The sequence below is a fragment of the Delphinapterus leucas genome, chromosome 12 (genome assembly GCF_059928025.1).
Source record: "Delphinapterus leucas isolate spDelLeu-1000000601 "Yukka" chromosome 12, BTC_Dleu_Yukka2, whole genome shotgun sequence".
Lineage (NCBI taxonomy): Eukaryota > Metazoa > Chordata > Mammalia > Artiodactyla > Monodontidae > Delphinapterus > Delphinapterus leucas.
In genome coordinates this window covers 8,198,407-8,215,570 of record NC_143140.1, presented here as the reverse complement: position 1 = coordinate 8,215,570, position 17,164 = coordinate 8,198,407, and positions in this window count along the sequence as shown.

The window sequence follows — 17,164 nt, the reverse complement described above, 5'->3', positions numbered from 1 at the left end:
TACTGGTTTTATGAAGGTTTTTCTAGTTCCAAGATTTTTTTTTTTTATGTAGACTTTCTGTGCCCTCATGGTTTTATTGTATTTCTTACATTAAGGTGTTTAATTCCACTGAAATGTATTTTGCTGTAAGAATGCATCTAGTGGGGATGCTAGGAGGAAAAGAATAGGGCTTAATTATACTTGTTAGAGAGATAGCTGGCAAGGATAATGAAAGAGAAGATGGCCATGGTGGACAGAACACATGGATGGGAAGACAGTTGAAAAAAAATAAGGATGGCAGGAGTTAGTATGAAGGGAAAGAGATAATAGAGCAAGAAGAAGGGGCACAGAGCCCAAGGGTACCCTTCATGTCAGGAGCAGATTTTGATGTATGAGGAAGACATCTTTAACTATGTTTCTTATATGACATTGGCTCCGTTGACTAACAGTTCCATTACAATACAGCATTTCAGATCTCATTGAGTGTTCTGTTGTAGTGGTAAATTCATGCAACATTTTCCCTCAGAAAATAAAAGGTGGGATAAATGAATTCCATGGGATCTTACAAAAGACCTTTATTTGACTAAACATCTTTAAATTCTACAAAAATTAAATGTACTACATAATAAAACAACACCTCATTTTTTTCAGCAGACCCAAGAGCATATTTTAAATAATGATTTAGAAAATTGAATACTTAAAGCATGCAAAGTGTGACTGTGTTCTCCTTCTCTTGTCTTCTTACACAGCCCATTAACAAATATTTTCTTACAAACATAAAGTATTGTAGTGATAGGCTTAGTGGCCACTATTCCCTATCATTTTATCTTTATAGTACTTTTAACCTCTTTTGCTGCTGTCAGCCTCTGGTCCTGTGTCTGATGTTGTGCAGTGTTATCGAACATCCCAATGCCTGGTTCAGAACTGGGGGTTAGTCCATGTCCCCTAGGGGGATGTAGGTGACTCTTCTGACAGATGGGACTGCACAAGGCCTGGCTGACTGATGTCCTGATTACCACTGTGTTCTGGATGAGTGAGGTTGCCATAAATCTAGCTTCCATGTAAGTAAAGTGTTACTGTGACATCTCATCAGATTTTTGTCCTCAACCGGTGTGTTTTGTTTTTTTTTGAGCCAAAATTGGGATATAAGATCTTAAATCAGCATCAGTTCAGTAACAGTGTTTTAAAAGTGCTTTGTAATAATGGAACTGTAAACTCACTAGACTCAACACAGTTCCACCCTGAGGAATATAATTTTTGTTACACTTTTGCTGACTGGTAAAACATTACTTACTAAATTGTGTTTTCTTTCAAGCTAAGCCATCTTTATTGTCTTGCTTTTCAACTGGAATATTTCAGTAACCTCTCATCACTTAAAATACTATTGCGTGAGTGTTACTTATCTATTAATGCCAAGATAGAACTCAATCATAGTTTAATTAAAACACCCATTCACTAATGAATTAATTGAGTATTTAGTATCTGGGTGTTATCAACTTCTAATTTTGAGAGATAAAATTAGAAACTGAGTTAGACTATGCAAGCTTGTTATCTTAGTATTTTATTAACACTTTGTAACTCTTAGCTCCCTCTTGGTTCTCTTTATAATATATGAACACTTGAAAATTAGGCGTACTTGGAGTTCCTGAAAAAGTCTGCAATTTCATGTCATTATTTTATTTGCCATTTTTAGATTAGACTCTTCTTTGCTTGGTTCTCAGAATGCAAAGCTGAAAGCTACATAGTGCATATCCCCATGTCTTCAAATCTGGTGATAACTTAGCTGCTTCTAGGAAAGAGGGTGTGTGATGTACAGCAAACGGTCACAGTATCAAACCAGAGTCTGTTTCAAGGTGACCTTCAGTGACTGGCACAAGGTCGTATAGGTCACACCAACCCCTAAACCTCCTCTGTTTCATCTTAAAAATAGGTATAACTTCCACTCTGCTAATTTTGCAGATTTTATTTTTGAGGCTTGAATGAGATGATGGAAGTAAAAGCTATTACTATAGCATTTTCCTACTATTTACAAAGAAAAGTAGTACTCCTAGCTATGTGAAAAACTGGAACTTCTACAGCAAAGTATCCATACATGGAAAGAAATGTCTTCTATAGAATGCAAATTGGCATTTTGGGGATCTTAAATGACATGTGTTTATCAATCTGTAACATAACCCATCCTATTAAATGTTCCAGGATAATAAAAAATAAGAAAGTAAATATAATTCAAATTCTTTGTGGTTTAAATTTTGGGAAAAAGTTATAAATAGCTCTAGGAATCACAAAAGTAGACTGAGAAGAATTGTCAAACTAATTTTACTTTGCCACAGTAAAATGTTAGAAAATATTTCTTGGCTTCTCCACTGTGGTAGTTGGTTATAAAATGTCCTCAATTCATGACCTCTCCCTTTTCCAGGCTCTTGGCAATGTGACTCAGCATCTCCTCCCACTTGTTTTCTTACCCTTGAATCTGGGTGAGCCTTGTGGCCTGCCTTTGTCAATATCACGCAGCACAAGTGATGTATTACTAGTTCTAACCCTAAGCCTTTAGAGGTGTTACACACTTCCATTGCTTTCTTGCTCTCCTGGGACTCTCAGGCAAACAAGCACTTGTTGGACAGTGAAAGAACCCATGAAACAGAAATTAGTTGTCTCCATTGAGGGTATGTTAGATCTTTTGGCCCCAACAGCAGAGAAGCTTGACTAAGCTCCAACGAGAAAAAAACTGCCTAGACAAGCCTGGTCCAGTTTACCAACCTGCAGAATTGTGAGCTGGGGTGGTTTGTTGCATGGCGTTAACTAGTTCGGGGTCCAAAGTTTCCATTTGAAACTGAAAACTAGGCAGCCTTCTCATTACCATACAGGCACTGATTGTTTTGGACTGACTAGAGCACTGAATATTCCACCCAGTGTACCTACGCTAACTGAGAAGCTTTAGCTTTAACCATGCAATACGCAAATATGTAGATGTCGAAATGTGAGACTAAACTCTACCTTGGTAGATATAGTTCTCCAAATTAAAGCAGTTGTTAGGGCAGGGACAGGAAGATATTTACGACAGTGTGTATTTGAGGCTGTAGTTTTTCCAATGTCCTCCTTGGTGCAGAAAAGATGCCATCTCATTCTTCATAGAACCACAAAAACAGACATTTTTAGGTCCTGAGTTCTGGGCTGGCACCTTTAGGCATCACACTACCATCTGGTTTTCAAGCCAACATGTCCACGGACAATGGTGAGAGCAGAGGGAAATCCCCTCGACCTGGTGGTCAGCAAGTACTGAGTATAGCCATGGCTTCACTTATTGGAGGATGAATATTGATAAATTAGAAACAACCATAACAGTATAACTTTTATGGAAAAATATTAAAAAGAAAGAGAAAACAAATATCATCTTGAAAAGGGAAAGAGCACCTCTAAAATGTAGTCTACTATAGGACCCAGGGAAAATGTCATGTTAAATCAAATTTAAACAGTTATGAAATAGGAAAATAGTGTCATAAGGAAAGAACAGGCTGGTTCAAAAGGACAAGAAGATGAGATATAAAGTCAACAAGTTGAGATGAAAAGGGATCTAGGTGAGATCCGAAAGGATTGCAATAAAACTAAAATTGCCTAGGTTTGAGTAGAATACACATTGGATTTATTGAAGAAAGGTAGTGACTTAAGAAGACCCAATCAGTAGAGAAAAACCTTCAGGATTATCCCCAGAATGAAAAGGAAGAAAGAAATTATACAGAGATGATTATACCATTTAAAATTTATTGAGCAATTGTCCTGTGCTAGCTTCTTTTTTAATGTGTAAGTTACTTTTTTATCCTCACAAAAATCCCATGATGTGCGTACTATCATTTGCTCTCATTACTATACATATAGAAAACCGATACAAAGAGAGTTTATATAAGTCACACTATGCCTCAGAACTAGTAAACAGTCAAGCTAGAATTTAAACCAGGACAGTCTGACTCCAGAACCAGGCTCTTAACACCAATGTAATGACGATGTTCTCTTTTTTTCTGAAGAATCAAGACACTGAAAAGAGAACTTGCTGGTGTTGAAAAAAGGCTTGTATAAGCAGACCAAAAGAGTTCTCTAGGTTCTTGAAAATTTAGTGAAAAGAGTCATACTAGGTAAGGCTTAGAAAAAGTGTTCAAACTGAACAAATGAGTTTAGAATGCTATAAGATCCCAGGTAGGAAACAAAACAAAACAAAAAGAGGTTATCTTCAAAATAACAAAAAGAGCACATGCCTTAAATTTTTTCTTTCCAACATTAAATGCCAAAAGAAAACCCAAATCAAGGGGAAAACCGGTAAAGGGTTGGGAAGAATATGTCAAAAATATCTGGCAAATTTTCATTCATGCATTAATTAAATAGAAATGTAATCTTAAATGTGTGCTACTCATATGGTACACATTAAAAAATGCTGAAGATGTGTGCCCATAAACTAAAAATGAGCATTTCAAAGGAATAGTGCTAATGCCAAATCATTTAAACATAAAATATACTGTAAATATTATTAAAATGGATACAAATGATAAAAATAATCTGAAAACAAATATATAATATATTTATGATATATGATATCATATATTTATGATATATGATATAAACATAATTTATGATATATGATATAAATGTAATTGAATAACATTTAGGCTTCCAAAGCACAGATCAAATTTACAAATACTAGGAAATGAAATGAGTCCTCAGTGTGGGTGTCCGGTAAGGGTGGGGTAAGCAGTAAATTTGCTTCTGTGGCAAAGAGAGAAATGGTAGAATCCAAAATCACTTTTGACATAAATTCAAGCATCTTATGGAAAGTGCTGGTGAACTAAGTCAGAATGAGACTGAGAATTTCATCCCACCTAAATGAGATTTATATAGGTAATCAAGAATAACCTAATATTAGGTATATGTTTATACAATCAATAGGCCCAATAAGAAAATTATAACAGGCAGGATCATCTTAATAGATACCAAAACAAAGCAGTTTGTATCCCTAACATCCGTTTTCTTTTTTTTCTGTACATGGGCTTCTCACTGTTGTGGCCTCTCCCGCTGCGGAGCACAGGCTCCGGACGCGCAGGCTCAGCGGCCATGGCCCACGGGCCCAGCCTCTCCACGGCATGTGGGATCTTCCCGGACCGGAGCACGAACCCGCATCCCCTGCAGCGGCAGGTGGACTCTCAGCCACCGCGCCACCAGGGAAAGCCCCCCTAACATCCTTTTGATGATCCTTCCCTCCTAGAAAAACAGGAATGATTTTATAATATCATTAAGTACAATCAATATACTTAATGATTAAAACCATAATTTAAGTAAACAGAGAACATCACAGTCAGTGATGAGATACTAATGAGATGAAAAGAGTGCTACTGAGACATGAATAAGAAGAGAAACTCTGGTTCCATTACCATTTACTGTTATTGTGGAAGTTCTGGCTGATGATATAAAATAAAAACATAAATAAGAGATATAAATGGTAAAATAAATACAAAATAAAGGTTTTTATTTACAGGGACTACATCTTAGGTTAAATGTATCAACCTGAAATCTATGAGAATTAATAAAATAATCCTTTCAATAGTGACACCCAAAAAAATCCACAAAGTAATTTTTATATATTATTTCTAATTAATTAAAGGATATTATAGAAAAGGTAATCTATTTCACTATAGAACAAAAAGTATACAATCCTAGGAATAACCTTCTCAAGTAGCATGGAAGTCATATATGAAAAAGACAGTTGCACAAAGACTTGAATAAACAGGGAAAATAGGGCGGGGAATTTAATATCATAAATACTTAAATCTTCCTAACTCAGTATAGATGTTTACATTAGTCCACCTAAAATTACAATAGTACCTCCATTTCAAAGCTGAAGACTAAGTAATGGTATGTATCTCTTCTTCCTCCTAAAAATCCTGCTGTAGTTACTGAAGTATAAGAACTGCTCCATAACACGGCTGGAAAACTAGAAAGCACCAATATTAGTTAGGATTAAATTGACCTGTAAGTGACATGAAACAAACAGGCAAAACCATGAGGCTAAAATGATAGTTTGTTTTGCCTGTAAATATAAGTAGTACCTGGCTAGTGTGGCAGCATCATGGTCCCTGACCTGGCTCTACCATCTATCCAGGCTCTATCATCTATCCAGGCTCTACCATCCTCACCATGCTGCTTCCACCTCACATTTTCAGATGACTAGTTGAACTGCAGCAATCATGTTTCATTCCAGCAAGAGCACAGTGAAAAAGTTGAATAGAATGCCCCCTCCATTAAAGAACACCTCCCAGTAGCTCACATTTTAATTCTTATATCCCATTGGCCAGAAATTAGTCACACTGGAATATTGAACATCAAGAGAGGTTAAGAAACATAGTCTTTACTTGAGATGGTCAGCTGCCTGGAATATAAAAAGCAGATGAGTTGTTTTGTTTTGGTTTGTTTATGGAATAATAATAGAGGTGAGAAATATAACGTTGCAAAAGAGGGAATTGCTCCATCAACAAAAATTTTCACAGGACTGAGTTAAACAGGCAAGGAAGAGGTGATTCAATACTATTGCAATAAATGAGAGACATTGAACTCAATTCTGTTGAGACAAAACACGCACACAAAAGTTTAAGCTCTGGAGTGAGCTAGTGGAAAAGTACTAGAGGATGTTAAGTGAGCAGGTTGGTCAGTGTGGTTAGGCCATCTGTGTTTGCTATTTTGTGCTTATCTAAATTAGGCACTGACCATGCCACAGAGACAGAAATTATGGGGCCCATACTCGGAAGGCAAGCACTTGGAAGGTCATTTTTATTGTTACATAAAATGCTGTTGCCATAAGCACAGGAGAAGTCTAGGCCCAGATGACTCAGAGCACTGATCCAACTGAATTCCATTCAGACACCTTGCTGACAAAAATACTGATATGGTACATCACAGTGGCAGTGTGCTGGTATTGATTTAGGTGCTTATGGGGTTGTGATATGGGGGAGAATGTATAGGCAAATGTCAAGAGGTTTAACTCATAAATAGTTAAGTATAAGGAGCTTATATTAAAAAATACCCCATGGGCTTCCCTGGTGGCGCAGTGGTTGAAAGTCCGCCTGCCAATGCAGGGGATGCGGGCTCGTGCCCCGGTCCGGGAGGATCCCACATGCCGTGGAGCGGCTGGGCCCGTGAGCGATGGCCGCTGAGCCTGCGCGTCCGGAGCCTGTGCTCCGCAACGGGAGAGGCCGCAACAGTGAGAGGCCCGTGTACCACACACAAAATAAATAAATAAATAAAAATAAATAAAAAATACCTCAGAATGTGAGCAACCTGGAATCACTGAGACATTTCCTCACTGCTCTTATAAGCTGATCTCTATGCATCTTAATGTAATGCAGTGATTTAATATCTTGAGGTAAACGCTAGTAGACTGTTTTTCTCTGTGTGATAATTGTGCTGACTTAAAATAAGGACCACAGGACAACACTCATATTATCCCATCTGGCATAAAAGGCCTGTGTTTAAATGATGTGCCCTTGGATTCAAGAGTAAACATGATTATGTTCATGTTTGTTTTCATTTATCCACCTTACGCTCTGAGTTAGCACAACAAAACACAAGGTCCTTTCTGCATTTGCATTAAACAGAGTGGAGTTTTGGTGACCCATTTTCTCTCCAGTTAGCAACTGGTTGATTTTAGTGTCACTCTCATTAGGCCAGCCAGGGCTCACGCTCCAGCTGCTGCGTGCCCTGAGGCTCTACTCCTGCAGCAGTGAGCACTGGAGTGCGTCTGTCTCCTTTACAATGAGTTGGCTTGTAACCCCTGAAATCTAGAAGTCTGAAAGGGACAGCCTATCTCTCCCTACACCTTCGTACTGTTAAATTCATGCTTCCTCTCCAATACAGAATTTGAATCCAGTTCCTGCTGTAGAGGGAAAGGTGAGGGAGATCGACTGGAAGAAGGAATGAATAAAGTAGCTTCTTATGCTCTCGCGTCATTCTGCGACCTAAGAATATCAATGGGCTTCGTGTGGCTAGGGGTCATGTCAAGATTCAGTACCAGTTTGAAGAGGATAAGATGACAGTTTCAAAATGACTCTGAATTATTCCCAAATTCCCCCTGATCCCTTTGACGTGACAGAATCAGAATCTTTCTAGTGACCAATTAAGTAAAGTCTTGGGAATCTGCATGTAGGGTTTTCTCTGTTGTCATGATGTAAAACCGAAGAGTGATAGCAGTTTTACCATCATCATCATTGTCGCTGTCGTCGTCTACACCAAGTATGCAGGCCTGGGGTGTGAACATTCCTCGATAGAAATTACACCAGCTAGTAAGAATTGGGGAAAGGACATAGTACCACATAACTCCATCCAAATAACTAAAATGTATTGTACCCACTAGCGTATGTGCTTTGCTTGATACTAGAGATACAAAGTTACATAAATTATGGGACCTGTCTTTGTATTTATAGAGAAAGAAACAGATACAAAGGGATACTTCCAATATCATATGACATGCACTATAGGGACACAGAAAAGAGAAATCAGATCAGCTTGAAAATTGAGGTCAAGCTGTCCTTGAAAAAGAAGTAAGGACAAATAGATTAAAATAAGTAAAAAAGAGAGTTACCTTTTACATACATAAAAGAGAAACAACCCTGCTAGGAAGCAATTATCAACTACTTAATAAAGAAGGAGAGGGCTTCCCTGGTGGTGCAGTGGTTGAGGGTCCGCCTGCCAATGCAGGGGACATGGGTTCGTGCCCCGGTCCGGGAGGATCCCACATGCCGCGGAGCGGCTGGGCCCGTAGGTCATGGCCACTGAGCCTGCACGTCCGGAACATGTGCTCCGCAACGGGAGAGGCCACAACAAAGAGAGAAATTCTGTAGGTAGGGATTTTTGAAAGCATCAGAGAATAAATAGATCTCAAACCATAGGGATGGATGTATGGAAAATTATAGGGAGGAAACGGAAAAACTGGACCCACAGAGTAAAAACACAGACAGAAAGTGTTGGCAATGTTTGCAATGTGGTAAAGAAACATGTTTTATCAGAGCAGGGAAAAGAATGCAAAACATGTTTCGGTGTCAATTACCTTCCATGGTATTTTTATATTTTATATCATTAAATACAACTACTTACAACTTGTATAACATTATATATGAAAGATATTGAAGCCTGGATGTAAAGCCAAGGCAATCGGTGGACACAAAATCCTATTTTGCATTTTGCACTTTTAAAAGTGACACCTGGATGTTTAAACTTCATGATACTTGATTCTCTAAGAAATTAAGGATATTCACTGAGCATTTGAAAGCAGAGGAAGCTCTTCTGTTTGAAAAATTAAATTTATTAACCTTTGCTGTATCAGTTGGAAGGAAAACTAAAGTTTGTGAGAACAGTTAGGAAAGTATTTCAATAGTCCAAATTCAGAGGGATTTAAGCTTAAATGGCAGGCAATAGAGAGTATGCCAAGAAATGAGGAAAAAGAGAGACGAGCCAAAGATACCTCAAAAGTTTTCACTTTGAATAAAGGAGAGCTGAGAGTTAGCTCTGAAAGAAAAAAAAAACCTATTTCATGGAAAGATAATAGATTTTGAGTGTTGACAAGATTTCAGAACGGAAATGACTTTCAAGGGACAAGATACAGCACTCACGTTCTAGAGGGCTGAGGAAGAAGAAATAGAATCAGGCATTTTCAGCTGAGACAGATTTTTTTCTTACCCCTTTCTCTGATGCAACCATTTGTGTATCTCCCATTATCTCGATCTCTCTGGCCCTATCAGGCACATGCACCAAAGGCAACATTTATTGTTAAACCTGTCAATGGTAGGTTATGTTCCCTAGCTGCCTCCATTCCTTCATACTTGGTGTTTCATAACAGCAAATCTAATTACTACCGTTGCCATCAATGGCCGTGGCTCCTCTGCAAGTGGGCAGCACACGGGCTCCTTAATAATTTTGCCATAGGACGGATGAACCTCAGCAATGACTCAGGATGCTTAAGTGGGGCTTCCCTTTTCTTCTGCATCATTGTCTTTTTTTCCTTTGCAGCTTAGCAATAAAAAGAAAACAGGTGGGGCTGGAGGAAATTGAATCCAAATCCACAGGAGCCTCTTAAATGAAATATCAAGCACCAGCTCCTCAGCATAAGTGGTTTCCACACAGCCATTCACTGTGAGCCCCTACTGGGCTGAACCAAAGCGTCCCACAAATAGGACATGCTTAGCCCTACGCCTGAGACCAGTTATATGAGAGAGTTCCTAAAAGGAAATATATTTAAGCATGTGTAGATTTTCACTTTTCGATGGTTTGTGTTGGAATGACATGAAAGATTTAAATCACATATATCCCAAATTTATGAAGGACAAATGAAGTATGTAGTAGAAAACTGTAAAGCTGAATCTATTTTCATAAACTGAGTGGAATTAATATACTGATAAGTATAATTTCAAATTCTAAATTTGTAATTCTTTATCAAGATTGAGCATAAAGATCATGTTCATGATACTCAGAAGTATTTTGGACTATGCTGTTTATAGTAAATGATTCTTAGATGTTTGTATAATAAAAATTCAAAGAATATCCACTATTAAATCAGTAACTCCTATAGGTATGCATAAGAATATATAAAATGTGAATTTTTACTATTTATCTGAGAGATCTCTGAGGTTTTTGGTTTTTTGGGGGGTTTTTTGTTTTTTTTTTCTGCATGGTATGTATTAGTCAGGGTCCTCCAGAGAAGCAGAATCAGCTGGAGAGAGATAGATAGATAGATAGGTAGACAGGGATATATAAGAGAAGATTTATTATGGAAATTGGTTCAAGCCATTATGGGCGCTAAGATATTCATGATCTGCTGTCTGCAAGCTGGAAAACCAGGAAAGCCAATGGTATAATCCAGTCCAAGTCCCAACGCCTGAGGCTGGTGGCTACTGGCATAAGTCCAAGAGTCTGAAGGCCTGACAACTTGTCCAAGGGAGGAGGTGTGGATGTCCCAGCTTAAGAAAAGAGAGAAGAAATTCACGCTCCTTACACTTTTTGTCCTATTAGGGCTCTTCAACAGATTGGATGATGTGGCGACATTGGGGAGGGTGGATCTTCTTTACTCAGTGTGTTCATTCAAATGCCATTATCTTCTGGAAAACCTTGTCTTAGTCCATTCAGGTTGCTATAAAAGATTACTATAGACTGGATAGCTTATAAACAGAGAACATGGATTTCTCACAGTGCTGGAGGTTGGGAAGTTCAGGATCATGGCACCAGCAGGTCCAATGTTTGGCTACTGATGGCTCCTTATTCATAGAGGACTTTCTCTGTGTCCTTACATAATGAAAGGGGCTGGGAGCTCTGCTGAGCCTCTTCTATAAAGGCACTAATCTCATTCATAAAGGCTCCAGCCTAATGACCTAATCACCTCCCAAAGACTTTTCCTAATACCATCACCTTGGGGGCTAGCATTTCAACATATAAATTGGGGGGGAGACAAAAACATTCAGACCATAGTATAGTCTAAATACGTGTTAGAGAAGTAAATGAAGTCAGAAAGTGTAAAATTTTCATGGTAAAATTATACAGTAGAAAGACATACTACCAAAGTGACTAAATTACTGAATTCTATACACAAAGAAATAGTGTATATAGCTATAGATATACATATATATCTAAACAAAAACATACACATATATACACATGTGTGCACACATGTGTAAACATTTTACACACATATACGCAACTGGCTATTGAAGTGATATGATTGAATGAACTCATAATAGATTAGACAATACTCTTTAAGGTTAAACAGTTGAATTAAAACAGAAATAACTCTTCTTTACTATATAAGTGATGATATGTATTTAATTTAATTAGAAACAAATGAAAATGTCATGAATAACTTTTAAAAGTCACCAATAATCAGGAATTCGCTGGTGGTCCAGTGGTTAGGACTCCGCACTTCCACTGCAGGGGGCATGTGTTCGATCTCTGCTCGGGGTGCTAAGATCCTACAAGCCACACGGCATGGCCAACAACAAAAAAAAAGTGACCAATAATCAAAAAGAATATTGCACAACATTAATTTGTATCATTAAATATTTTGCTACCAGTAACTCATTTGTGCAATGATTTTTAATTACCTGTTTAGTAGAACTATTAATAAAAAATAAAAGAGAAAACTAGACAGAGGGAGAAAAGAAAGATGATGATGGTGGACAAACTGGTATGCATCATCTCATTTGAGGAAGTTTCTGGTGAGAATATGAACATCTAATCATTTCAGGAACACTTTTTTCTGCCCCTAGGTTTTAGGTTTTTGGAAAGAGTAAGTCTCACTTTTTCTCTTAACTTCCACACCTCCCACTCACAACCTAGTTCAAGACTGGCTGGTTTCTGCTTCAACCTCCTCTACTGAAATTGCTGTCATCATGGTCAACAATGATGACTTAAATGCCAAAAATAAGTGAACATGTTTCAAACTTCAATTCCTTATCTTCAAAATACTTTATGCTTGGTTTTCCACCTAATCCTCTCCAAGTTTTACACTTACTTTATATTGTTTTTTTGTTTGTTTGTTTTGTTTTGTTTTTCTGTTTTGGTCATCATTTTCATCAAATTTCTCTAAAATCTGATAGTCTCCAAAACTTCTCTCTTAGCCCTGCCTCCTTTGGCTTCCTATATGTAATTTCATATATTTACATACCTTCAATCAGTTCTGCAAGGTCCTGACAGGTGTATTGACAGGTGTATCAGTCAGGGTCCAAACTGGAAATAGATGCACAACACATCACAACATAGGTGATATTTACTTACTAGGTGGCAATGATACAGGGGTGGACGGGGTGTGGTAGAACCACAAGGGACAGTGCAGAAACCACAAGCAAGCAGCTGACAAACTATCACCACGAGGAAAGGAGGGGACGTGGAGGGGCGGTGTCTTCCACTGAGGGATGCAGCTCCAGGTGACCTCAGAGGTGGTTCCGCAAGAGCCAATACTATGCTAACCTCAGTCTCCTGCTTCTTTCCCGGCTCTCACTAGGGACCCCCACTGGGCCAAATAAACCAAAGCCAGAGAGCACTGGAGCCCCATTGATGTAGCCAAGAGGTGGGGTTCCCTGGACATAGACCATGGTGAACAAACCAAAGGGAGAGTCTGGAAAAGCCAACTGAAGTATCTGCTAGAGCAAATGGATGTGCCTTCTTGCTGTGTGGCTAGTTTATGATCACTCACACACACACTGTTTTCCAAACCAACATGTCCTGAGAAACGTGATATATCTTTTATTTTTTTATTTTTATTTATTATTATCACTATTTTTTTGCGGTACGCAGGCCTCTCACTGCTGTGGCCTCTCCCATTGCGGAGCACAGGCTCCGGATGTGCAGGACCATCAACCATAGCTCACAGGCCCAGCTGCTCCATGGCATGTGGGATCTTCCCGGACCGGGGCACGAACTCGTGTCCCCTGCGTCGGCAGGCGGACTCTCAACCACTGTGCCACCAGGGAAGCCCATCTTTTAAAATAATGGGATGTTAGTTTGAAAACATGGACACAGGGATGCAGGAGGGAGTTACGTTGTAGGAAGAAGGCAAATAACTGTTCAATCAGGGGCTCCCAGGCGCAGAGTCACAGGTCATCGCCAATTTCTAAAATCTGGCTTTCTTGCACCAGACTTCCTATAACACGGAAACTGAATGAAAAGTTTACACAGAGTTCAGTCCCCAGAAAGAGAGATGAGGGGGAGTGAAGCAGAGGGGAAAGAGGATGAACAGGAAGGGGTGTGTCCCTGAGGGTACCACAACTTCATGACAGTCACTGCTGATTGTTCAGCCCTGTGGGGCATCTGAAGGCAGGCTTACACATGACTCCACAGCAGAACTGTCTTTGTGGGGAGAGGGGAGATGAATTTACCTACTCGCCCCCTCTCTCTGCCCCTGCCACCAGCTGGGTAAAGCCCTTCCCCCTAGGGATCAACTCCCCTGCACCTACACGTTGCCTTGGCAACCACTGAAGTCAGATGTGGAGGAAGCCAGAGCCAGGGGTCCCGGGTTCTGGGTGCAGTGGTCCCTCCAGCATAGATGGGTGTCACGTGAGGGATCATTCAGTGCAGGCCTGATACTCCTCTCAGGACATGAAAGCTGAAAAGACACTGGTGCTCTCCCCATGGTCGTCAGAAATCCTAAGAAAATACGTAAGACTTAAGAAATCATTTGTGGTTCTTGTCGTGGCATCAGCAGCGACTGAGACCATAACTCTGATGACGTGAAGTGTGCAAGCCTGTAACATTTCCACACTCACGAGAAGCTGATGTATAAAGCATGAGGTCTGCTTATCACTTACCACAAAAAATAAAAAATGTGCTTTCAAATGCTGACATTTAAATCTGGACATATCATTCTACTCTGCATGAAACCTGCCAATACTTGCAACAGTGTCTCTCAGGAATCTTTGCGGTGTGCAATTAAAGGCCGAAAAGAGTGAACGAATACAGATATCTGCCTCGCTCTAGCAGCAGTGCTAAGAAAACTTCATTAAACTGTTATGCTTTGTCTTAAGCCATGCAAATATTAATTATTAACTAAAGGATTAAAGCATATATTAATTAACTTTGAGGAATACGGATGCTCCCAGAAACTACCCGATGTTTACCTTATGGATCCCAGGCGTCATGGCGTATAGTTAAAAGAATTGACATATAGAACAAAGTCCAAGCTTCTCAACATGATATGTAATGGCTTTTCTGATCAAGACCCTACACACTTATTCAACCATTTCACAAACACAATGCCATCAAAGGACTGAGTGGGCACACCAAATACATTGAAGAGGGAAGAAATACATAAAATCCCTGAACTCACAGTTCGATTCTAGGGAAAATATACAAATAAATAAGCTGAAGTACAGGGTGATAAGACTTCTAATAAAAGTACAGGCGGCTAAATACATAGGATGTGTGTCTAAATTGGACTTGAGTGTCAAGCAAGTCATCCTAGAAGAACCATCTTCTAAGTTAAGAATTTAAGTACAAATAGACATCAATTAGGGAAAGTAGGACAAAACAAAGGAGAACAAATTGTTTGAAGCTGAGATTAAAGGTGAGATTGCTCAGGAGGTAGAACCAGCTTACAGAGGGTTTTGAGAGCCAGGGAATCAGATTACACCAGATCCTGAGAGCGAGGAGGAGTCTGATGTTCTGAGAAGGGGGTGATGTGCTCAGGTTCACATTTTGACATGATCACCCTCACTGCACTGCAGCAAATAAGTTGACAGGATTCAGACTGGAGACAATGAAACTCACTGGTTTGTTTTGCAGTCACCTAGGCAAGAATTGATGCTAGTGCAAAACGGGCTGAGTTTAGAGATACATACCTGTGGGTTGAAGAGATCCTTGTGATGGGGTGGATGTGTGCCTCAAGGATGAAGGAGTACAAGGATTATTCTAGGTTTCTAATTTGAGTTTTGGCCGTGTGGCAGAACCACCCATGAAAGAGGGTGGGGTTTAAGGGATGGAGAGGGGGGAGAGCCCAGGTGACTGTGGAACATTCAAAGGGAGCCACACACTTGCATGTACAGCTCAGATCTGAAGCTCTGAAGGGAAACTGGGACTTCTCAACACCTTTAAGACAAAATGTTCAAAAGCTGGCATTTAAGATATTTAAACCATAATCTCATCTCAATTTATATTGACTTCCAACCCATTCTCTATAATGTATAAAAATTTCCAACTATACCAATAATGGAAATATTTCACACTTTTTCACATGCTGTTTTTTCAACCTAGGACAGCTGCTGCCACCTGAGAACTCGTCTCTAGTCTTCAGGATTTAGATCAGTTGACCTCCCCTTGCAGCCTCATTAAATTCTTGATGCCGACTTAATTTCTTCCTTCTGAAGCTCATCCAAACTTACCTTATTTGTCTATACCAGTCTGACTCACCTCACCCAAGTTTCTTAACGGTGTCTGACCAAATAACATTTCCACACTCACTACTTGGCACATAGTAGGCAAACAATAAATATATATGGAATTAATGGAATAGATATTCACACTTTACTATTTCTGCCAAACATAATCATAATAGCAGTTTTATAGTAAAAAAAAATAGAGGACAGAAATAATAAATGGAGTTCTACTTTGGAAGAACCACCCTTCTGATTGCTTTCTTGGCTGGAAGAGAAGTCACAACTATGAAAAATTTGTTCTTTATAATTTCTCTTACGTTGTGCCTCAGTGTTGGTACCATGGTTGTTCTCTTTTAAGTGAGTTCTTCCTAGCACCCCTGAAGGTACTTTAACACACCCAGGAAAATAAGACCTCAGATATATAGACAGCAGATGCAGCCCCCATTTATTATTGGTTATCGACATCTGCTACACGATAATGCCCTGCAGTCCATTTTTTCTCACCTGGTATCAATAGCCCTGATAGTTCTCTGAAATGTGATGTTAAAATTTATAGAAATTATGAAGTTAAACCACTTGAAAGGTTATTAAACATATCTATCTTTTTTGAGATAAACCGCAAGATTACAAGACTATTTTAAGGCATCACATTCGAGTGTACAGGAAGTGATGGTGCACAGACCGTCTCTGCTGTCCTGAGTATTTTGCCAGTTAAAGCCAATCGCCCAGCTTCCCACAGACAAGCCACTAATAGGTGTTCATATCAGACAAGGCTAAATCTATTGCATTAGTGATATAACATGTGTTTAAGAGTGTTTAAGAACAAGATGAGATAGACGATGCTATTTTATTATCTGTGACTATTCTTTGCTTCTGCACCTTTTGATCTACTTTTTTTTCTAAGGTCATCTAGTGTATTTATTGAAAAGATTAACCTGCACACATAAATTAACACTTTTTTCTATTCCATGGTTTGTATAAAGGAAAAATAGTATGCCAAACGTTTCTAAAATTAATGAAAGATACAGCCCTACTTGGATCTTTCCTTAGGACTTAGATGGAAATTGATTTAGGGTGCTGAGTGCACGAGCTTGTTCTCTGTACTACAGTAGCGTTTTAGTTAATAATCTTACATTTGAATTTGAGTTTAATTTTTTGTGTGAATACTTGTCTAAGATTCCAAAACTAATTTATCACGTTCTTCACAGCAATCAGAAACCAATGACTGCCCTTTAGTGTAAGCTATCATATGTTGAAAGTAAAATTATTGTGTCTAATATTTTTATTTAACCTCTTGAATT